Source organism: Canis aureus, chromosome 35, assembly GCF_053574225.1.
Source record: "Canis aureus isolate CA01 chromosome 35, VMU_Caureus_v.1.0, whole genome shotgun sequence".
Classification (NCBI taxonomy): domain Eukaryota; kingdom Metazoa; phylum Chordata; class Mammalia; order Carnivora; family Canidae; genus Canis; species Canis aureus.
In genome coordinates this window covers 26,796,911-26,822,792 of record NC_135645.1, presented here as the reverse complement: position 1 = coordinate 26,822,792, position 25,882 = coordinate 26,796,911, and the positions used below count along the sequence as shown (strand labels likewise).

General features: G+C 36.7%; 1 protein-coding gene and 1 pseudogene across 22 annotated transcripts in view; one reads left to right on the top strand and one right to left on the bottom strand.

Moving 5' to 3' along the window:
• EPHA6 (EPH receptor A6) overlaps nt 1–25,882 on the top strand; it is an 887,621-nt gene that overhangs the window by 695,958 nt on the left and 165,781 nt on the right. The window lies entirely within an intron of this gene.
• On the bottom strand, nt 15,606–15,897 carry LOC144305082 (signal recognition particle 9 kDa protein pseudogene; annotated as a pseudogene).

Here is a 25,882-nt window from a genome sequence, read left to right as displayed (position 1 = left end):
TTTCAGTGTTAAAACTATCTAGCCAGACCCTCTCAATTCCAATGAGACACCTGAGAGTCTTAAGGAATGATTCTTATAAAAATCATATACTTAGTTATTACTAAGTTTAGGATTATATTGGACAGTGATGACTTGAAGTCAATTTTATATTTTGATTATTCAAGTTTATTTGCAAAATCAAGGCAGTTTTTGTAAGAAGTCACAGAAATCCAAGTCACATTGTCTTAATCCAAAGAGATTGTGTTGACTCTTCTAACTAGAAAACTAGGATTATTTCGCTGCAGGTATGGCTGGATCTAGGAATAAAAACACAAATTGCTCTCAATCTCTTGTCTATGCCTTATTCTAAAATGACTTCACTCCCAGGGTGAACTGTTGTTATGTGGCAGCCCCTTGTATTTTAAAGTTAGTCCCCTACAATTCCAATAAATAGTTGCCTTTATTACCTAATCATTGTAACAAAGTCCTGGAATGAGCTTCCCTGATCTAACATGGCTATAGCCTCATCTCTGGAGCTCAACAGGAGGGGAGGGAACAGAACAGAAAGATTTCTCAACAGAACAGAAAGATTACTTTTAAGGAAAGTCAATGTGCTCTTCTAGGACCCAAAGAAAATGGATTGCAGGCAAGCAAAAGCAGATGTCTACTATATGAAGTTGGGTTCATTTTTTATTCTTAAGGTGACATCACATCTGGCACCCTTAATATTGTAGTGTTGTGGAAAGAGCGTTGGAAATGAAGGCAGAAAGATCTAACTGTATGACCTTGAGTAGGTTGCCAAGCCTGAGTTTACTTTCTTCATATGTAAATTGTTAAAAATAAATTCATCATTGGAATTCAATGAATGATTTGATGAAGAAAAAAAAAAACTTGGTAAAAACAGGCTCATGTGCCAAAAATAAATTCAGGCCTGCTATATCACACAGCTTCCAAGGACATTATTCACACCGAATACAACAGAAGAAATGTAGTCTATTAAATGTTGTCGATAAAATGGGGCTAGAAAATATTATATTTTCTTCAGAGAGTGCTGTGAAGATTTAATATGATAATGTGTGAAAGTATCCAGCATAATGCTACCCTCTGTTGTGGATTGAATTGTGTCCCTCAAACAGACATGTTAGACGTCCTCTTTGCCAGGACTACAGAATGAGACCTTATTGGGAAATAGAAGGATGACAATGTAAAATTAGTCAAGATGAGGTCATATTGGAGTAAGGTGAACCCTTAATCTTATAGGAGTGGTGTCCTTATAAGAGTAGAGGAAGACATACAGGGAGAATGCCATGTGAAGACATGGAGACACATAGGGAGAAGACAGCCACAGGAAGGTAGAAGTAGAGAGTGGACTGATGTATTTACAGCCGAGGAACACCAAGCATTGACAGCTGCCTCCAAAAGCTAAGATAGAGTCGTAGAAGAATCCTTCCTAAGAGCTCTCAGGAGGCGTCAGTAGTCCCAACAACCTGATTTCAGGCGTCTAGGCTCCAGAACTGTGAGAGAATAAACTGTTGTTTTCAACCACCTAGCTCACGGTACTCCTTATCTCATCTTGTAGGAAACTAAAGCAGACACATTGGAGTCAGGCATGGTTGGTTAAACTTGAAAGTATTTTATTTTAATATTTTTGAAAGATAATATTTTATATTTTAAGTCTATTGACATTTAAAAAATATTTAGCAACCATTTTATTGGTATTGGTCATCTCATTAAATCTCTATGACACTTGCCACTTTTACGTATTCCTTCCTAGAAAGCCTGTCTTGTCCTACTTGATACCGTTCTCTCCCAGCTCTCCTCCTCCTCATCTATTTCCTGCCTTTATCATGTCCTTCTCTTCCTCTACCCTTCAGTGTTTGTTGAGTCCGATATTTGACCCCTGATCTTCTTTTGACTGTAGCCATCACTGACCATTCATGCATTACCAAATCCGGTTATAGCCAGCACCACCCCCTGGACCTTCAAATATGCAATGGCTGGTTGCTCTTCTCCATCTGAATATCAAATACATAACTCTGAGTATGTCCAACACAGAGTCCTGATCTTTCCTTGGATGGGCTTCTCCCTCACCATAAACCCAGGAGGCATCAGAGATTGTCCCTTTCCCTTGCTCTTCACATCTATTACAGATCCACACTCCCTTGCTTCTACCTTCACTCCTGTCTGTCTCCCCTTGTTTATCTCCATTACTGACTTGGTTAAATCTCTCATCATCTCTTCTCTGAATTCAAAGGAGTCACATAACTTGGATCCCTGGCCACCAATTTTTGCCACTCTGAAACTCATTCTACCCAGTGCTGCAGAAGTGATCTTTATAAAATGCAAAACAGATAAAATTAGTCCCCTGCTTAAAATTTTTCAAGTTCCCCCACAGTTTAATGGAGAAAGTTCAAAATTTTTAGCAGAATATTCAGGGCCCCCATTGAGCTGGCACTTGCCTCCTCTCTAGGATCATTTCGCTAATTGCTGTGCCTGCTTCAGTTCTATTCAACCACTTAAAGCTCCCAGAGAACACCATGCTCCCTAGAGCAGCTCCGTCTGCCCAGAATGTTCTTCTCTTCTTAGTACCATTTTCCTTTTCAGGTTCAAACCAAGGCTTCCCTACTTCATATAGAGTCATGACTTCTTTTTTCCCACTGTACCCTACTCAAGTATCAAGTATAGCATCTAAAATGCTGTTACCCTTATTTTATGTACGTTTGTTTCTCCAAACACCTCATAAATCAGGGATTCTCCTTGATACATCTCAACATATGGCATATAATAAGTGCTCAATAAATATCTGCCAAATTAATGAACAAAAAAGGAAAAAAAATAAAGTAATGAATGAACAAATGTTAAGAGTCGATATTGAAGAGCAGTCCCCCTGGTGAAATAGTTCAGTTGAGCATAAACAAATGCTTGGTTCTGTATATGTTGAAAATGGTTAAAAGCACAGACCCCATTGTCAAGTTGTTTAGATTCCTGTTCTGTTACTCATTTAGGTGACTTTGAGCAAGTTACACTTTTTTTCTCTACAAAAACAAAACAAAAGGATGTAATAGTTCTTTCTTTATTGGATTATTAGGAAAATTAACTGAATATTTGTATTACTAAGAATGTACTTATGAAGATTAAGTAATAACAGTAAATGTTACACATATTGTTGTTAAAAACACGCTTCATGACAAAAGACTAGAGCAAGACTTGTTTTAGTTGGAAAGAATTCTAATCTTGCTATCAGTATATACTGAAGATAGTGAACATATATTATTATAAATAGTAACTCTCTAGCTACTGGTACTTTCCAATATGCGTGTAAAACTATACCCACTTATTTAAAATAACAAAGTTCTTTCTTTCCTGTTGCATGTTGAGCAAATGCTTGCTGTGATCAGCGTTACTCCCTAATGGCTTTACTCTGCATAGGGATGCAGAACCAGAGGGGAGTTATGTAAGTCACCATGGTTTTGTTGAATTAAGCCCTCTTGAATTCTATATGAAAAAACTTATTTTGGTGTGCAGCATGCATGGGCACCATTACTGGGTTGCACTGCTTTTATTTTATCCAGCTGCCACCAGCAATTTTGCGGTTGAAGTCCACATAAGTAGGATAAAAAATAAAATAAAATAAACTTGTGATGCAAATACAAATGTGAAGGAGTCAGACCCATGAGTGGTCAGGAAAAAGCTATGAAGAAAAAGGGCCATGAATTGGGAAGTAAACGGTGTCCGGGATTCAAACAAGCAAATAGATGGTATGGCAGGAATTCTAGTTGGGGGAGCAGCATAAGCAATGGCACAAAGACAAGAGCATTTCTGTATTTTGGAAGTAGGCAGCACCTCAGTATGCCTCAAGTATTAGGTGTATGTGATGAGGAATCAAGATATAAACCCAAAAGGTGCATTAAACCATATTTGGAAAGCCTTAAATGCTAAACCATGATATTTTAACCCTACCCAAAGTGCCATGGAAAGTTTTTAACAGTAGGAAGGTTTTTTTGAAGGTTAGGAAGTTTTGAAGAATAGAAAGATGCCAAGTCTTCCTGAAGGGGATGGTGTACAAAATTGCTAGAATAAGCTAGAGGTTAAATTCCAGCCAGACTGCAAAGAAATAATATCCTTCCACAAGCAATTGTAGAGTCTAGAAGCCAGAATGTGGCTGCAAAGAAGTCATCTTGAGATTCTGTTAAGAACTAAAGAAGGGTCAGCAAGAGAAAGGTCAGACTGAAATAGTTCACATATAGAGTCAGAGAAAAACATTTTGAAACTGAAATCCCAAATACAAGGGTAGAGTCTGGGATGAACGGAATTGGCACACAGTAGGCAGAGCCTGGGTCAGATTATGTTATCACATATAAACATATCACATATGTCATGGTAGGGAGTTGTCATCTGGGGCAACTGTCTCAGTTGTTACAAAATATTGCTGCCAGGGCAGCCCGGGCCCTTAATAAACCCTAATAGGGAAAGAGTAGAAGCAGAGGGACCAATTAGCAGCCTATTGCAGTCGTCAAAATTAAGAGTAGGAAGGACCAGAGGTAAAATGGTAGAAATGGGATTATAGGGGTTGACAAAAAGAAGATTCAAGAGAGAAACAGAAACACTCCTTTTCAAAAAAAGTTCTAAAGTTAAAATATCATCTTTTGAAATAATTCCTTATGTCAGGTAATTTCTCTAAAATATAAGTGCTAATTGATAGATTCTAAAGCTGAGTTGCAAGCTAAATTCTTGCACTTTTGGAAAAGTCACTCTCTCGGTGACCTGGCTACTGCATTACCATCTCAAATGCCATTTTTTCTTATTATTTCATTATGATGTAACCTTCAAAGGACAAAAATTACATGTAAGCCATAAATCGTATTTCCCTAAGACCAAAAGAAAGTCTGCCTTGAAACTCAAAAATCTTTTCTCTGTTTCACAACACACAACAGACACCCCTTAGACCACAATTTTTCTGTTACTCTGACTCACCATGAATTTGCTGTTAAGTAGCTTTTAATTGAGATCTAACATTCAGAACCTAAAAAGAAGTGAATTCTCAGTTCACAAAAAAAAAAAAAAAAACTAATTGCCAACCCCTGCAGCATTTATAAGCATCAAGGTCAATGTGAAATGTAGAAGGTCAATGAATGAAACTTGCTTGCAAAAGAGCTCCGGACTCAAAACTGATATTGCAAGGTATAACACAGCAGCAGCTTTTCAGTATACCTCTCCTGCCACTTTCTGTTCATAAAACCATGAGGATATTTTAATCCAGTTTTACTCTTTTTCCTTTAGTCAGCATTTTATCCATATATGCAAGCTATCTTTTTAATCTTGGCAATTTGTTTGAAGTGGAAGCTTTCTTGGACCAAAAATCTATATGGTTCTGATTAATGCCTATGTGACTTCAAACACTAATCCCTTAGTTGCTCCTCTTTCCTGTTTTGTGTTTTATACTGATATTCTAACATGCTTATTGGGTTGTAAGGCACTCGTAATATCAGACCTTAGCCAGGAAACACAATCATAGTAAATGATACTCCACATGGTTGTCAGCTTTCTGATTCCCACATTTTAAATATGAGGACAGTATGAAAGTGTAGGTTTTGGGGGTTTGGGTTTTTTTTTGGTTTTTTTTTTTTTTTTTTTTTTTTTTGGTTTTTTGTTGGTGGTGGCAGTGGTTGTTTTATTTGTTTTTTGTTTTTTAAATTTCAGATATCCTTCGTGTTGTTGAATAGCTGACTCATGAGAGACCAACCTTCCTAATAGGGTCTCCTTCTTATTTGCCTGTTATTTGCCTTTTATGTGCTGGATACTGTGCTATGCATTTCTAGACACAGTTTTACAAATCCTCACAAACAAAGCTAATTATTATTATTTTCCCCATTTCACACATAAAAAGCCTAACTCAAGGATGTTAAATAACTTCTGCAATATCACCCAGCTTGCAGGTGGCAAAGTCAGGCTATGATCCATGTCTGTCATGACTTCTTTTTTCCCACCGTACCCTACTCAAGTATCTAACATAGCATCTAAAATGCTCCAAAGCTTATGCTTTTCAGTTAGGTTAGGTTAAATCTTCTACTTTCATCCCACATTGTCATAACAAAATCCATATGTATTATACTGCACCCCCAAATATAGGACACTGCTGAATTAAGTATAAGGCTACAGCTGAATTTCTTAGTAAAGAATAATTCCAAACTCACAGCTTTTTAGTAATAACTGTGTCTATATTGAATAACTGTGCCTCCCAATGACATGGTTTGGAAATTTTAGGGCCATTTAAAGGGTAGAGAATGTTGATGAGGTTCTTAATCTTCTTACTTGTGTACAAGGAGTTCACCATGCCTGACAAGGGCCAAAGCAAGCAAGAACTTAAGGAATAAATATAAAACAACGTGCTTTCAGATTATATTAAATAGAGTAGAGCTTTAATGCTGATCAACTGAAAAATGCCAGTGGATTTTTGTTGGCCACAAGTTCAGTAATAGATGGCAGTGTGGCATGGCTATTACCAAAAAACTAATTACATGTTAGGTTCCACTGATATAAGAAAAGGACCATTTGAAGGAATGAAAGACTCCTTTAAGAATCTGTATCTGGTATATGGTGATCAGTTCCAGATAACACATTTTAAAGGTATTCTTGACAGAGTATAATTTTTCCAACAATAGGATAACTAAGATTGTGAGATTTTAAAATAGGTGTCTAATAAATCAAGGTATGTTTATCCTACAATCAAAACTGTAGGGAGAAAATGGAAGGGAAAATAATAGGTCTTCCCAGATATAGTATGTGTCATTACATACAACTGTTAAGACCAATAGGTGGAAATTACATGAAGGCATATTTTGTATTGATTTATATTAGTTCAGAAAGACCAACAATGAAACACACTGACACAGAGCATAGTCACAGAAATGCAAATAAAGCAGTAAAAGAATTTTCACAGTGTACAGGCTCTTTTCAATTCTAAGATACTTTCCCTGAATGACAGCCATAATTATTTTATTTATCAAGCTATCATGTAGTCTGCATCAACTCACTTTCACCCTCTTTTTATTTAAACAACTTAGAAGAAAGTATTTATTTAATCGCTCTGAGAAGAACTGTGGGTTTTTCTCAGAGAAATCCAAGTTGCATTATCAAATAGAAGAATGGTTTTAATAATTAATCCTAAAGGCTGAATTTATAGAGTCATTCAATCAACAAACATATATTGAGCAGTTAATAGGATTCTAATACAAATAAGGCTTAGTCTGTATTCCCAGAGAGTATATAAGTCTAGTAGAAGTGACAGAGATGTGGAGGATTAATACTTGAGTGCAATAATAGGTAATGAATGAGTGAAGAGGTTCAGGCTCAGCACATTATGTCCATCTAAAGAAGAATGAGAATAAAGGAAACTTTCTTAGATGAAGTAACACTTAAGCAGAGTCTCAAAGAATGAGTAAGAATTAACTTGGTTAGAAAGATCAAGAAAATATATATTATTAGAAGAAAAAGCATGTAGGAAGGAGCTATAGAAGTGTGAAACAGGTTAATAGGTTTACAAACCTAACAAGCATTTTCTTATTGTGGGAACAAAGGATTATTAGATTAAAGCAATTTTGGGAGATGTGGCCAGAGATATTGACAAGTTGAAAAGTAACTGATAAGGAGAAAAATTGCAATATTTATTAAACAAATGATTAATATGGAAACTGATGATGAATTCCTACAAATCATTTTTTAAAAGACCCCATTAAATAAAATGGAGCAAAAATATGAATAGGTAATTTTCATAAAAACAAATATGATCAATAAAATTAAGAAAATACATTCAGTCTCACTATTACCCAAAATAGGAAAATTAAAACCTAAATTAAATCTTTTGTACTTAATTAGCAAAAATTAAAAAGATGGATAATACCAGTGCTGGGAGGGGTGTAGGAAAATGAGAACCTACTTATCATACAGTATTCATAGGACTGTAAATTGACAGAGACTTCTGGTGGACTATCTGAAAGTATTTATCATATTTTTAAATTAACATATTGTTCAGCTCAGAAACTCCACAATTATGTAACTATTCTAGATATACACACAATAACCTAAATATTCACCTGGAAGAAGATGGTTAGATGAATTACTGGGTTTGTGCTCGTGAATATTATGATGCCATTAAAAAGGAGAAGGTAGATCGGTGTCATGCACGGTCTCCAAAGCATGTAATCAAGTTTAAACATAAAAAAGCATATCTGTATATGTATGTATATAAACATGCATAGCATACAAAAACACGTGAGAGGGCACACATCAAAATGATTAGATAAATGATAAAAGGGAATTTTCACTGTTCTGAATTGCTTAAATTTTAATAAGAATATCTTTGTGCATTACAGTGTAATTTAAATTCTCAAAGCTGTGGGGAGCTTTTAAAAGGTTTATGCCGGGAAATCACATAAACACACTTGCATTTTAGTAATATCTTCCCGCCAGCTGATATAAGAAGGATTAGAGGGAAGCTAACCTGGAGATAGGGAAGTCAATTAAAAAAGTGATGGCAATAATACACAGTAAAAGAAATGGTGGACTTAAATAAGCTGTACAGTTGCAGTGAAGATGCAAAAATGTGATGACCGAGAAAAATATTTTCTACATGAAATCCATTGGGCATGCCCTGAGGGTCAGAAGAGAAATGTGAGAAAGGTCTAAATGACCTGCAAATTTCCAATTTAGCAATTAGCTGAATGGTCAAGTCCATTCACTAAGTGAAGAGACAGAGGAGTGTGTTTGTGTGTGTGTGTACGTGTGTGTGTGTTTGGGGCATTAATTATAATAAATATGATAGTTAGGGATGCCTGGGTGGCTCAGCAGTTGAGCGCCTGCCTTTGGCTCAGGATGTGATCCCAGAGTTCAGGGATGGAGTCCCACATAGGGCTCCCCGCAGGGAGTCTGCTTCTCCCTCTGCCTGTGTCTCTGCCTCTTTCTGTGTGTCTCTCATGAATAAACAAATAAATAAATAAGATACTTAGATTCTTGCCATCCTGAGGAATTGGGGGGCAGTTTGCATAGGAAGGCTATCTCAAAAGAGACTTTCTGTGAAACCTTTTTTTTTTTCCAAGAAAAAGTACCCACCTTCTCTAGAGGGTGTCAATGGCAAATAACTTCTGTCAAAATATACTTGATTCCTCGAAAGCTTCATGAAATTTCCAGAGTCCACAAAAGTTGTTGAGGGAATGTTTCCCTTGAGTGATCCAAGGAGCAGCCACATCTACCTGTGATATGTATAGTAACATTGGGAGGAGAAGTGTAGTGATCTCATCCGCTAGAGCTGTACCCATCCCATGTGGCCTCCATTCTGCTCAGCAGCCAGCCTGACCAGCTGACATTCAGGTGGAAGCACAAACTTTGGGGACTGTCTTCTGTCAGAATGGCCTGAGTATACACTGACATATAAATCTTGACAAGCTTGGTTTCTTGAGGTCAGCAATATTCTTTGCCCTCAGGTTGATCCCAAGGTTAACAGAAGTTAAGTAGAAAAAGAATTCTATTCCACCAGACTATTTGTTTTTCTAAATTCAAACCATACCACCTTTATCTAATCTATACACTTTGTTTCACTGTTGAAAGATAAAAATAGACACGTATTCATGTCCAAAACTGTGACATTGAAATTAGAAGTGACCCACGGGATGTTTACATTTATTAATCAGAAGTCATTCTTGTAAAAAGTAAAAGGGTTATATCTAAAAATGGTAGAAAATAGAAGAAAGATTCATTCAATCATTTATCAGTTTTTAAGTACTAGAGGTATAATGAAAAGATCACATGACATTGGCCTCATGGAAGTTATCTAATGGTGGAGAGGTATGAGGATAGTCTTGAAAAGCCTAAATGATAAATATGAAGACTATTTCAAAGTATGAGATAAACTAATCATAGGATATTAATGCAGTAATTCAGGGACCAGGCACGTGAAGAGAGGCAAAATTAAAAATCAGTTTAAGGTTAGATAATGTTGAGGTTAATGGAAAATCCCGGAATAGAATAGAAATTATTTCTCTCATACACAAGCAACATCCAGAGGTAAGCAATCTATGGCTAATAGGACGGCTTCATGGTTATCAAAGACCCAGGGGTTCTGAAAGTAGGAAAATGAAGGAAAGAGATATTTATGGGCCACTGCCGGTCTTTGCCAGCATGAGGTCAGATCATGACTGGAGATGGAGGATCCTCCTCCAACATCAAGAATGAACCCAGGTAGTTCCTTTTGTGGAATGCCCAGCATATGATGTAAGGGGCTGATTTAGTTTTGAAAAGTTGGTTCACTTGGGATGTCTTCATGTAATGGAGATTATTCTTATGTTTTATTTATTTATTTTTTTTTTGTGATACACATATAAAGAAAAAAAATCTCAGGAAAATGAAGTTTTTTTGGCCTCATTCAAGACTGATATTTGAAAAAGTCTCACATTTGTTGCCTATATGAGATTGTGATTAAAGTTTGGCAAATCAGTACTTTATAAACACCACAAACAGACGCAGGCATACAACTTCATCCTTATGCAGCCATTTTTCTTTGATCTCTATCTGTCATTTACCCAGAAATCTATCTCCTCTTCCTTGTTTATTTCTTGACAAGCCTATTCCACTCTCCATTATTTATCTCTGCCAGCACTTCTTTTCTATAAATACGGTTTTGCTGGATTATACCTAAATCTATACTTAAGTACGAACTTTCTGGGACTCTCTCCAAACTAAGAGTTTGTGATTACAGTTAAGGAATGATACTGTCACTTGCTTTTTCCTTTCCTGAAAGGACTCCATCTTCTTAGGTCACTGCCATTCGGTGTTGTGAAAATGTGATGTGAAGAGCAAGTTTAAATGGAGCTTTCTAATGAGGCTGCACTCATTTATATTTTCCCAACCCTGTACCCAGATTACCCTAAAGTGATATGCACCCAATTAAAGAGCATTCAATTTGAGATCTATATGCCTCTGAGTATGAATGGGTAACTCTTGATGATTGAGTTTGATCCAGCTGCTCATTCAGCTGAAGTGAATTAAGTCTTTGAGGGCACCAGGGTGCCATTTAGGAAATTACCTCTGCCAGCGTACTGAATTTCCCTCACATGGGTGAGCAGCATTCTTCCAGGGAGTGGTTTCATCACCCCACTTCTGCACTGGCCCGACCTTATTGACGCGAAAGGGGGATTCAGATGACACAATATTTACCCACAGCTCAGACGATAAGCGCACACAATGTTTGGCTCCATTTAGGAGCACATGTGCCAGTATTTAAAGGGTAAATGAGAGCCGTTTTGTTTGGATTTTTTATTTTATTTTTTTTTGTTTTTTTTTTTGTTTGGATTTTTTAAAAATAAATCAGACATAAACAAAAGCGCATCATTGTTCCCTAAACTCTGAAACTGTAAAATCTGGTGATAAATTCACCACCGTATAATTATTTGGCCCCTAAAAGTATCAATAAACAAGCATCTTTTTCTTTAACTATTAACACAACATGTACACAAAATGAGTCTATCTAAATAGCAATAAAATCGAGTGTAATACTTTGAAAGCAGGAAGTTTTTATTGTTTCATTTACAAATATAAATGTCTTTTTAATTTTAACTCAATCCAGTACTTCTCTTAGATAGTAATGCCAGACATTTATTGGTTCCTCTTTTGAAAACTAATACCCAGAGCATAAATTACTTTTGTGGTGCAATAATTTGTTAAATAATGCTTTGAAAGTGGCTGGGTGCCCAAAGAGTCCATGCAGAAATAAAATGCACTCAAACTGCTTCCAAATGTTTTCCTCTCCAGATACATCATGTCAGAAACTGCCATTCCTCTCACACTGTCACTATGTCCGAGAAGCTATAATCACGCACCACCACTAGAATATCTTAGCAAACTACCCAAATTTACATCCAAGCCAATACTTAAAATGTAATAAAAAGCATGTATGTTAAGTGAACCCAGTAATCTAATAATACAAGAGTCTGAAATTGCTTTGGAATTGGCTCTGAAAAATACATCAATAGGGGTGTTTTCAACAGTGAACAACACCTGCTAGCTCTCTCTTTCTCATTTTTCTCTCTATTCAATCCATGAATCTCCTTCAGCAATCCTCATAGAAAAGGATGTACCTGGACCCTTAGTTTGAACTCAGCTCGATAGCCTGCCAAGGATAGCCTAATGGTAAGCAGTAGTGAAATGGCGGCCCAGCAAGGGGCTGGGGAGGGTTGTCAGTGGAGCTAATGATTTTAAGCAGTAGGAACATGCCCAGTTCATGTGACTTAAGAATGATAAAATCAGGCTTCTTTGAGCTGGCTTCTATTTTTCTCCCGTATTATCAGCAGTGAGTGTTACCTCAGATCAGATCTGGAAGTTAATATCATTCCCAGAGGCATCCCATTAAAAAATAGGAGTAGCCTCAGGGCTCCTAGGTGGCTCAGTGGTTGAGCGCCTGCCTTTGGCTCAGGGAGTGATCCCAGGGTCCTGGCATGGAGTCTCATATCGGGCTTCCCGCAGGGAGCCTGCCCTTGGCCTATGCCTCTGCCCCAATCTGTGTCTCTCATGAATAAATAAATAGAATCTCAAAAAAAAAAAAAAAAAAAAAAAGGAATAGCCTCAATAAAAATTAAGAGATACATGAAACTGAACAAGGCCTCTTTTCAAGCCCATTTCACACTAACAATCATGTTTAGAGATAGATACCCAACACACTGTTATTAGTTTGCTTCAGGCTGTGGTCAAATTTGCTGGCTCATAGCCAGGAGAATTCAGCCCGCAAAGAACAAATGGTGAGTCACTGTCTCCTTCAGAGAATATCATCTCTAGTTCTATGTCACACTGTTCTCTTGTGCTTGAACAGTCAAGATTGTTCTGCTCTTGAGATTTTCTCTCTTTGTCCCTTAAACACAGTAATGAGAGGGCATATAGAAACATATAGAAAACCCAAAATAAATGAAGTAGAGGGTAATGTATAGAGGCCGTGTGGCTGGCTGGCTGTGTCATTATCCATCTGTCTGTCTGAGAATAAAGAACATCTGAGCCAGAGAGAATGGCTTTACAGGTCATGACATTTTTATGACTCATTTTGACTAACTCGTTAAACCACTTGCATGGATTTTGTCCTTCCAGCCTTAGAAGTTGCTGTTAAAAACCATCCTTAGCATTGTCATGTGTCAAGGAGACATGCTTATGCTTCATACTTCGTGTGTTTAAACTACCTTCACAATTGGCCCCTCTACACAGCAACCAGGCCGAGTTCTGTTGGAAATACAAAAATGAGAAGCTCTTTAAGGAGCTCATTGTAAGCAATGTCACCACAGAAAAAATTGTACTACAAGGAAAAATGCCATAGTATATAACCAAAGAGGGAAAAGAGTCAAGAATATTAGGTAGGGAGGCCTTATGGGAGTGAATGCTTGGTGCCAGACATTTTTAAAAGCACCATATTGTAGGGGTGCCTGGGGAGCTTAGTCAGTTAAGCCTCCAACTTTGGGTTTCAGCTCAGATCATGATATCAGGGTCCTGGGATGGAGCCCTGCCCTGTGTCAGGCTCTGAACTCAGGGGGAGTCTGCTGAGGATTTTCCCTCCCTCTTTTTTCCCTCTGCCCCTCCCCATGCTCTCTCTCTCTCTCTCTCTCTCTCTCTCTCAAATAAATAAATTTTTTTTAAAAATTAAAATAAAAACACCATCTTGTATAATTGTCCTCATAACAGACTGTTTCCCACACATTACCAAAATGGGAAATGGGAAATGATGCTCAGGGATTTGAAATGAGTTGCATTAGAGGCACATCAAACTCTTGAGACTGAGTCCCACTGACTCGAGTACCTATGTTCTTTCCATGGCAGCTGTATAGCCCTCCTCCTGAGGGAGCACAGATGAGTGCAAGGTTATTCCAGCCATGAGAAAACAGAATGCCTATTAAAAGGGGTGGCACTTAAGCTGGGCCTTTAGAATGCTGAGGCCAAGATGGGGGCATTCTGACTTGGTGCTGGAAGGAGTGAGCAATGCATTTAAATAACAATGAAAATTCTACTGCATTTGTAGTAAAAAGTCAAGAATTTTTGTAACGATTTTTTTAACAAAAAATATTTTAATGTCATCAACATGTGAACAGTAAAAATCAGGTTCCAAATATAAGATGGATATCGAATAATATACTTTCAGTTTAATAGAAAGCATGACAGTTACAATAATCATGCTTATCTCTTTGGTTAAGAGAGAAATGGCCAGGGCTGTCATAGAGCTATGCATAGATTTAACAGTTCAAAAACCCCTTAGCCCTTTGAAAATATAAATGGGAACTATGTGGCAAATATTTCTCTAATGTGGTTTCAATCCATTAGTGATCATCATGCTTTTAAAATAACTGCAGTTATTTTGAACATGGAAAACTAGATTCAAGTAAGTCCTTGCTCAACAAGCTAGTGATAGTATGAATCTTTTATATTTAAAAATATAGTTTAAATTTGGAAAATTGGGTCGCCTGGATGGCTCAGTGGTTAAGCGTCTGCCTTTGGCTCAGGGCATGATCCCAGGGTCCTGAGATGGAGTCCCACATCAAGGTCCCTCCATGGAGCCTGCTTCTCCCTCTGCCTATGTTTCTGCCTCTCTGTGTGTCTCTCATAAATAAATAAATAAAATCTTAAAAAAAAAAAACTATCAGAAAGGGAGACAGAACATAAAGTCTCCTAACTCTGGGAAACGAACTAGGAGTGGTGAAAGGGGAGGAGGGCGGGGTGTGGGGGTGAGTGGGTGACGGGCACTGAGGGGGGACACTTGACGGCATGAGCACTGGGTGTTATTCTGTACGTTGGTAAATTGAACACCAATAAAAATTATTTTATTAAAAAAACCTTAAAATTAAAAATAAATAAATAAATAAATTTGGAAAACTTAAGGTAAAGCATTTTTGTTTTTACAATTACTTTAAGAAATAATGGACACTATGCTACATAGATAGGTATACTGCCATGCAATCAATTCCAGTTATTATTGTATTTTTATATCTGTTAGTCATCATCAGCACAAATTTTATGCTTTCAAAGAAATAGATCAAACCATCAAAATGGTTCATTTAATTTTCTTTTAAAGACAAAATAACCGGGCAGCTTGGGTGGCTCAGTGGTTTAGTGTTTGGCCCAGAGTGTGATCCTAGAGACCCGGGATCGAGTCCCACATCGGGCTCCCTGCATGGGGCCTGCTTCTCCCTCTGCCTGTTCTCTGCCTCTCTCTCTCTCTGGGTCTCTCATGAATAAATAAATAAAATATTTTTAAAATAAAAAAATAAAGACAAAATAACCAAACTTAAGGAAGAATTGATATCTCATTTTCAAATTACTGATACAAAATTACCAGAGAATATTTATATATTTTGCCCAACATCAGATAATGTACAAAAAGTTTCCAGGATAGATGATAGATGACTTCCTGTTTGATATCCAAGACTAAATAAATGCTTTTTAACTGAAAGCATTTACATTCCTGGCTCTCTAAAGTAAACATTAGAAAACAAAATACAAAAAAAAAAAATAATAAGAATGATCTATCATAAGCTTCTGAATAGCCTACTTAGTTACATAAAATATTTTGTCCCAATACTTTCTCAGATTCAAAAGATATTTACTGCCTAAGCATATGACAAACAGTCTTTTCCAATCATTCTGTCTATTTCCAAGGCAACATTGTGGGATCCCTTGGCTGCCATAAGTCGCATTTGTTGACTATAGAATTTCTCAATTTTCCTTGTATCTTGAGCTTGGTCTGTTCTATACACCAAACAAATGAAATCATTTGTTATTTAATATACAAACTCCCATTAGAATGTCTATATTTGAGAAGACACATGACTTCATAGGACTGACAAGATAGAGTTTCTTGGCCAAGAAACTGGTTTCCTCCTGAGTCTGGTACTGCAGCATCATGAGTCCATGATAGAACAGGAAGCGAGTCATGGCCTGGACTAGAGGCAGTGCAACCAGGCCCATGTACTTCCGAATCCACATTTATTCCTTGGGTTTGTATTCGGCAGTGGTGAGGTTGTAAACTTTTTAATGAGGAGTAACATGATTTGAACAAGAAGGACTCAGGAAGGTGTCCACCTCAGTGTTTACACTATGCATGTGGGGACAAGGAAGGAAATCCCACCCATTTACCTCAAGCACAAAGTGGCTACCTGGGAAGGTGGACACATCTTTGCCATGACAACTATCATCACAGTGCTATGCCAATCATACATTTATGGTATCAGAATTGATGTAAAGTCTTTAGGGTCTTGATTAGTTTTGTTCTCTATTGGCTACTCTCAATTATTTTCAAGACTTACTGTGTTCCTTGATTATTTTCAAGACCAAATTCTCAAAATTATAATTGCTAAACTAAATAGTCCTGCCATCTAATCCATACCATATAGATGCCAAATAAGTACCATTCTTTTTTTTCTTAAACTTTTTCTCTAGATTCCAGTTAGTTAGCATACAGTGTAATATTAATTTCAAGTGTACAGTGTAGTGATTCACCAGGTCCTTACAATACCCAGTACTCAACCCCAGTGCCCTTCTTAATCCATCACCTATTTTACCCATCCCCCCATGCACTTCCCTGTGCTAACCATAATTTTGTTTTCTATACTTAAAAGTCTGTTTCTTGGTTTGCCTTCTTCTGAATCAGTACCATCCTAACCTTAAAAAGCTAAAAAAAAAAAAAAAAAAAAAAAAAATCTTTGAAAGGAATTTAAATATCTCAACCTTAAGTAAGATATGTTTGGTATATTTTGATACATTTGTTTATAGATTAAAGATTACCAATGATGTTGGCATCAAAATCTGGATGTGAAACTAAATCCAGAACATTCTCTTTCATACTTGGTGCAGGAGAGACAACAATGTGATATACCCGACAGCAGGATGTATGCTAGCAACCGACGGCTAGTCCCAACTGAAGGCCACCATGGAAAATCACAAAGGAGGCAAAGGCAGCCTGCCTCATGACCTCTTTACCAACTATACTAAAGATACAAACTTCCCTTTAATAATGTGACAGATACACCCATAGTTCATAAATATTAAATACATAACACACTTTGGTTGTGAAGCTAAATAGATCTAGCTCTCATATGCATTGATAACTGCTGCTTAACAGCTTCTTAGCTTACACCTTGGCACCTGAGGTGTAAAAGCATTTTTTTAAAAAAACATATAATTTCAAAGTCTGACCCCAGAAAGAAAAGCCTGAGAAGTAGTCTGCCAACCAAGGCCCTGTACAGTGACTCAGTCAGGAAGGCATACCTTTCAAGTTCAGGTCACCCCTTCACCATTTCCTAGATAAAAGAACTCTAGAATTAATTTTTTTTAATTTTATATATTTTTTAGAATTTTACATGTCCCTGGTTCCTAACTATTGGCTCTTCATAAGTATTAAAAGTGGAAAGTCATAAATCTCATTGAACTTTAATAATAATACACAGTTTGGGGGATACTTATACTATTAGAGTGTACATGGTTTTCAAATCTCTGACATCAAGAAAATTCAGTCTATTATATGTCCAAATAATGTCAAACTGCCTTTGAGCTATTCATATAAATATGATCTTAATTCAACTCAATAAATATTACATTGAGCTCCTACTATGTACAAGTTCTGGGATTGGACATATAGAGGAGAATAAGACATGCATGACTTGTCCCTGTTCTTAAGAGATCAAATCCTAATAAAGGAGACAAGCACATAAACCGGAAGTCACTTGATGGCAGCCCACAGGCTGAAGTCAGCTAAGAGCTGTATTTTATTTGATTTCCACAAGTGTTCCTTTTTTTTTTTTTTAAGATTTTCTTTATTTATCCATGAGAAACCCAGAGAGAGAGACAGAGACATAGGGAGAGGGAGAAGCAGGCTCCCTGTGGGGAGTCCCATGCAGGACTTGATCCCTACTCTGAGCCAAAGGCAGATTGAGCCACCCAGGTGCCCCTACAAGTGTTCTTTAAAACACCTGAATTTGTTGCCCTTAGCCAGTTTTTATCCTTTGACTCAATGTCTTTCTCATCAATTTGATATAATAATTAATTGATAGTGCCTGAGGGGCCCTAAGGGCATTTGCATTTGGTATTGCAAAATTGTAAACAAATAAATACTGTACCTACGATGGTGTTGTACCTTTATTCTAGTAGCTAAGATTATATAGAAGCACAGAGGAAAGACCAGTGAGTTCTCCGTGGGTATGTCAGGCATGTTTTGACAGGGACCAGGGGTGCAGAAGGGCCTTCCAAGAGATGGGAGATATCATGGAGGATGGAGACATGTAATGGTAGGTCAAGTTTAGGGAATTAAGGAAGATAATATTTATCCCCTATTTATTGAACATTTGCTGTTAGCCACTAATAGGCACTTCCCGTATGGTCTTCAGTAAACCAATAAAAGCAATATGTTTATTATCGGCTACATTTTTCAAATGAAGAAATCGAATAGCAGAGAAACTAGAAAACTTACCCATGATGGATGAATGAATGGTAGGATCAAAATTCTGGTCTCAATCCTAGGCATTTTCACTATTAAAACTGATGGATGTATTGGCATATTGCAGATTTAGTCAGAACACTTTTTTGGTAATTAAGACTCCACGTCCCACCACATACATAGGTAAGACGACTGAACATAATCCATATGTGGTAGAAACACAGGCTTAATTCAATATAACAAATGGAATAAAAATTATATAAATAGACTTTTAGAACTTAAAGGAAATTTAGAGAAGTTCTAGTGCAAGATTATCATTTTACAAATTCAGATGTTTAAAATATTTGTTTTTAAAAAGTCAAAGAATGTCTATTTTAAGTACAAATTAAAATGTATTTTTAATAAATGTCTTATTTTGAGCGGCTTCAAAATATCTTAATTCTCTTAGTTAATGCAGTAGTTTTTAAAAAATTGCAGCAACCAATAATTTTATCATACATATCCTATAAGTTTAAAAATAACTCAGGAAAGCTGAAATTTTCTTTTTAAAAGCACTGCAGAAATAACTCATAAAAATCTAGCCATGAAGCTGCCCTTTTTTGCTTCAATACTTTTATAGTGACCTATTGAACAACAACAAGATGAGAAATCTATAAAATTCATATTGCAGTGACCTGAAGGATTAAAAAAAGTAAAAAACAAAACAGTAATGGTTGCATGATCTTTAATTGTATTTGGTGCTGAAATATCTTCATGGAGATTAGCTGTGTAGTTAGCTAAACAGGAAAATACTAATATAATTGTAGGCATATTTCCATTTATAATAATTTAGGAAATGGAAAAAATTCTGTAATTATAAGTTTGGCTTAGCTTAGTTAGAATCACTTCCTGTGGGAAAAAAATAAAAGAATCATTTCCTGAAAATAATAGTGTCCTATCAAAAATTGATTTCCTCTTTTTGTACTAGAAGTGTGTGTTATAGTGCCAAGTTAAAAAAAAATAGGTGCTTCAATAAATGTTTACCAAACAAATGAATAAGTCTATGAATGAGTTATTTATTAATGTAAATGGTTCTCCTTCACATGTTAAGCCTAATTGAAAATTAGCTCTCATCTAGTCATTACTGTTGACCTAGGAAGCAACTGAGCAGCCTGAATACTTCCTTAGATCCTAACAAGATAATTGCCTAAGGAGCAACCTGTCGCTTTTCATTTGATCATGTTTTCAATCCACATATTCATATTGCCTTTATTGAAACCCTACTCTGTGCTGCGTCTGATCAAGTTAGAGCAAGGTAGGTTGGGGTCCCAGCCAGCCCACCTCATTCATCAAAATAAGGCAGGAATCTTTTCTCTGCTAAATTAGACATAACAGCTTAGTTTTTTTCCTAGACTGCATGTTATTAAATAAAGAGATCTAAATAAAGGTTTCTGTGGAATAAAAATGCATTCGTTTAATGCCTTGCATGAAAAGGACTCTTTTTACTGCTACTGGTCTTCCTTCAGTGGTGATGTAACTCAGAGTCTGAGAAAATTAGGAAGCATGTGTTCAAACAAGCAAGAGGCCTATGGTTTTCTTTTACTTCTCTCAGTGGAGGAGAGAAATGTGTAATCTATAAATCATGGTAACAGAAATAGAAGAGAGGCACACAGGAGAGAAAACGTGAGATGCACAAGGGGTGAAAGGAAACACACTGACAAAGGATAAGTGAAATTGATAGATATAGATAGATAGATAGATAGATAGATAGATAGATAGATAGATAGATAGATGATAGATAGATAGACGGACATATATATAAATAGAGAAAGAGTAGAGAATCTTTGAAGGTTCTGAAGTGCGCATTCCTCAGGAAAAACAGCCCTTGACGTAGCATTTGCTTTAACAGACTATGTTATCACTAACTCTGAAGTTATTCACACTATAGCTCAGAGGTACCATCATTAATCTAAGCCACGAGTCACGGAGTAGCTGCTGTGTGCCAGTTCCAGAACTGAATACTGGATTCTTAAGGCTGAAGAAAGGATCTCGACTGCTCTGAATGCATTCATACTCAACTCTTAGCTCCCTGAAATTGTCACGCCCCTCTCAGTAAACATGTTTGAATCCCAACTCCATTCTATGAATATTAATTAATTTATGTTATATATATCTTCTGCTTTACTCTGATATGTTTTTTATATTTATTTTAAAAGCTCAAATATAAAAAGATTAAGATTAGAATTTTTTGAAAAAATATTCACTTTTATACTAATAGTATAAAGTATATCAATTTAGGATCTGATTACAAGTTTAGATTACTTTGGTACTTGATTTCAAATAATAATCATACCACACATGCACAATATACATAAAGCACTATATATTTAGGACTTTTTGTGCTCTTTTTATATCAGATTAGATCACCCTTGCATTTCACATTGAGGGAGAACTCATTTTAGGAGTAGAAAACACGGATTTCCCATTTTCTGTGTGTTCTGTGTGTTTGCCTGGACCTTTAATACCTATTCCCTAATGGGTATCCCAGGTTGAGAACCACTGTATAAGGTGCAGCTTGGATTCCAGGATCACTGCCTTGGGCCAGGTGAAATCAAGGCCCTGCCCTAAATGTTCAAGCTCAGGGAGGTAATTGTTTTACTTCATGAATGCTTTAGCATTTTTCTCACTGTTTTATTGTTTAAACAAGCATTCTACAAAATTCTCTGATCCCTCACCTCAATGAAAATGTTTGAGCATCTTCCACAGGGAGTATTATGAGTATATTTTATTCATAATGTATTTGATACACATGTGTGCATGTATTTAAGTTTGCAATCCTAAACTGTCTTTAACTGAATCTAGATATTCTTTATCTACACATAGATCAGATTGGATATCTGCAAAAATAAAACCAGATGGAAATAATTTGAAGGAGCCACATCTCAAAAAATTCATATTATAGGGATGATGCCTTTATGAAAATTTTCAGGCAAAATTAAATTATTGATATGTCATTTTCAAAGAAGGAATTTCTTCTGTTAGGTTTTTGTCTGTGTATGTGGGCAGAGGCAGGTAGTTCTTCATTAGAAAAACTTCTTCAGTTTGCCTCAATTTCTCACCCAGAGGTTTTTCTTTTTAAAACAATATGACTGTTGGGGCATGTCAGGGGCTCAGTCGGTTAAGTGTCTGGCTCTTGATTTCAGCTCAGGTCATGATCTCAGAGTTGTGAGATTGCTCTGTACTGGGTGGAGCTTACTTAGGATTCCTTCTCTTCCCTGCCCGTCCCCTGCTCACTTTCTCTTAAAAGATAATTAGGACGATTTAATAATATCGTCTTGGGGATGCCTGGGTGGCTCAGCATCTACCTTCGGCTCAGGTTGTGAATTCCAGGGTCTTGAGATAGAGTCCCGCATCAAGCTCCCTGCATGAAGCCTGCTTCTCCCTCTGCCTGTGTCTCTGCCTTTCTCTGTGTCTCTCGTGCATGAATAAAAAAAAATTTAAAATAATAATAATAACAATAATAGTAATATTGTCTTATATTTATGATTATTTACTTTTATTTAATCCTTACATACAGCCCCATTAGGTAGGGTCAGTTGTTATTTTCATTTTGTGTATGAAGAAATTAAGGCATGAAGAGTTCAAAGTCATAGTCCTCTTTTTACACAAATTCCTAATGATATCTATTTTCCAAAGGTAAAGTTATTTCAAAGAGGCTACTGCAAATCAAATTGAAAATGAGATTTTTGTCTCTGAGTTTAAGTGTTAAATATATTTTATTATAACGCTTTAAAAACTGGTTACTCTATAGGCCCGATTACTTTCAAAAATATAGGTAATCAGAATCCTCCTCCACTAATTCATCAAACCAGATGTCAAAATTCAGGTCATGTCAACTTTTGCTTTTTTTACATTGTGGTCAGTAGCAAACATGAATTTTTAGGATGTCCTCTCATACAGTGTTTCCCAGTGGTACTGCTAGCATTTGAGAGAAATTCTCCTTTGTGCAGGGAATATACCAGTTATTGCAATGCCTTTCACATACATCCTGACCCTCACTCACTAAAATAATGTCTTCCCCAGTCATCATTTGCAGAACTCCTTATGGGACATCGACAACCACCAAACTACTCAAGGATAGAAAAATCACCAACTCCTGTAGCCAGTGACTTAAGCTAATTCACCATTTACAAGTAGTTAACAGTGCCTTTTGTTAGTCTGATAATCAAAAGTGTATGAATAAGGATCCCTGGATGGCTCAGTGGCGCCTGCCTTTGGCCCAGGGTATGATCCTGGAGTTCCGGGATCGAGTCCCACATCGGGCTCCCTGCATGGAGCCTGCTTCTCCCTCTGCCTGCGTCTCTGCCTCTCTCTCTCTCTCTCTCTCTCTCTCTCTCTCTCTGTCTCTCATGAATAAATAAATAAAATCTTTAAAAAAAAGTGTGCGAAATTATATTTGAGTTAGGGTTGTGAGATTTCGTAAATAAAAATACAGGATGCCCGACTATCTGACAACTCTATATTAGAGACAATATAATGCTAATATCCAATATGGTGTCTCTTTAACCCACTGACTGATAATCACTAACAAACTGGAAAGTCACTGATTAGAGGTTTAGAAAAGCATGCATGAAGTGACTCATCTTATATTTCAAACTTGTAATGAAAGAGAAGGATACTCTCATCAACATAAAGCCTAATTTATACTGACAAATACTTAGTCTGCTGAACGCAACTAAAAACAAAATACTGATGGACATTTACATTTATCCCACTACAGATATTAGCTGTTGTTTGTTCTTTGGCTACAATGTAATTAATTAATAAGTTCTATACTTGCTTATTTATTTTGTCATTTTCTTACTTGCTTTCATTCCAGTACAGTGTAATGTTAGTCACTATAGTGATTCAGCACTTCCATACATCACCTGGGTGCTCATCACAAGTGCCTCCTTAATCCTCATCCCCTATCTCACCCATCCCCCAACCCACTTGCCCTCTGGTAACCCATCAGTTTGTTCACTTTAGTTAAGAGTCTATTTCTTGGTTTGTGTGTGTCTCTCTTTTATTTTGTTACAATTACTGATTAAAAAAAGAAGAAGAAACATCAAGAGCCAGCAAGTTAAACAATACAGCAACCAGACTAAAATTATTTGATATCAAATCCCAAAAGTTTCCTGAACTTAATTCCTTGTAGATTATGAGCTAAGAGAATTATAACAAAGAATAAATTCACCTTCATTATTGAGTTGTGAAAACAGAGCTATAGTGTTTTATGCAATCTCTACTGACATGACTGACCCAAAGGAGAAACATGATAAGACATTATTAGCATATAATATGATATTTCAACTGAATATGTATTCATGTACACCAGCTTTTCTGTTTGTTTGTTTCATATATATATATATATATATAAAAAAATGACAGTTCCTTAAGGAAGAGATGCCACAATAAATGAAAGGCCTTTTAACCCACAATAAAGAAACATAACAAAGCCATTATGAATGATGCAGCAAGTTTAGGAAAATGAAAGCTGTTATTAAATGTGACAGGCTGTCATAACAAGAAAAATAGTAATCAGTGTAATCAGAGCAATAAAATAATATTTGTATTTTGTTTCTTTCAAGGAGTTGAAATAATGGACATCTTTTCTAAGTTAACAGTTTCAAGTAATATGGCAAAAATAGCAAAAACAAAAATAAAAACCTCTATTTTTTTTAATTTATTTTTTATTGGTGTTCAATTTACTAACATACAGAATAACCCCCAGTGCCCGTCACCCATTCACTCCCACCCCCGCCCTCCTCCCCTTCCATCACCCCTAGTTCGTTTCCCAGAGTTAGCAGTCTTTACGTTCTGTCTCCCTTTCTGATATTTCCCTCACATTTCTTCCCCCTTCCCTTATATTCCCTTTCACTATTATTTATATTCCCCAAATGAATGAGAACATATAATGTTTGTCCTTCTCCGACTGGCTTACTTCACTCAGCATAATACCCTCCAGTTCCATCCACGTTGAAGCAAATGGTGGGTATTTGTCATTTCTAATAGCTGAGTAATATTCCATTGTATACATAAACCACATCTTCTTTATCCATTCATCTTTCGTTGGACACCGAGGCTCCTTCCACAGTTTGGCTATCGTGGCCATTGCTGCTATAAACATCGGGGTGCAGGTGTCCCGGCGTTTCATTGCATTTGTCTCTTTGGGGTAAATCCCCAACAGTGCAATTGCTGGGTCATAGGGCAGGTATATTTTTAACTGTTTGAGGAACCTCCACACAGTTTTCCAGAGTGGCTGCACCAGTTCACATTCCCACCAACAGTGTAAGAGGGTTCCCTTTTCTCCGCATCCTCTCCAACATTGGTTGTTTCCTGTCTTGTTAATTTTCCCCATTCTCACTGGTGTGAGGTGGTATCTCATTGTGGTTTTGATTTGTATTTCCCTGATGGCAAGTGATGCAGAGCATTTTCTCATGTGCATGTTGGCCATGTCTATGTCTTCCTCTGTGAGATTTCTCTTCATGTCTTTTGCCCATTTCATGATTGGATTGTTTGTTTCTTTGGTGTTGATTTAAGAAGTTCTTTATAGATCTTGGAAACTAGCCCTTTATCTGATATGTCATTTGCAAATATCTTCTCCCATTCTGTAGGTTGTCTTTGAGTTTTGTTGACTGTATCCTTTGCTGTGCAAAAGCTTCTTATCTTGATGAAGTCCCAATAGTTCATTTTTGCTTTTGTTTCTTTTGCCTTCGTGGATGTATCTTGCAAGAAGTTACTGTGGCCGAGTTCAAAAAGGGTGTTGCCTGTGTTCTTCTCTAGGATTTTGATGGAATCTTGTCTCACATTTAGATCTTTCATCCATTTTGAGTTTATCTTTGTGTATGGTGCAAGAGAGTGGTCTAGTTTCATTCTTCTGCATGTGGATGTCCAATTTTCCCAGCACCATTTATTGAAGAGACTGTCTTTCTTCCAATGGATAGTCTTTCCTCCTTTATCGAATATTAGTTGACCATAAAGTTCAGGGTCCACTTCTGGGTTCTCTATTCTGTTCCACTGATCTATGTGTCTGTTTTTGTGCCAGTACCACACTGTCTTGATGACCACAGCTTTGTAGTACAACCTGAAATCTGGCATTGTGATGCCCCCAGTTAGGGTTTTCTTTTTTAAAATTCCCCCGGCTATTCGGGGTCTTTTCTGATTCCACACAAATCTAAAATAATTTGTTCTAACTCTCTGAAGGAAGTCCATGGTATTTTGATAGGGATTGCATTAAACGTGTATATTGCCCTGGGTAACATTGACATTTTCACAATATTAATTCTGCCAATCCATGAGCATGGAATATTTTTCCATATCTTTGTGTCTTCCTCAATTTCTTTCAGAAGTGTTCTATAGTTTTGAGGGTATAGATCCTTCACCTCTTTGGTTAGGGTTATTCCTAGGTATCTTATGCTTTTGGGTGCAATTGTA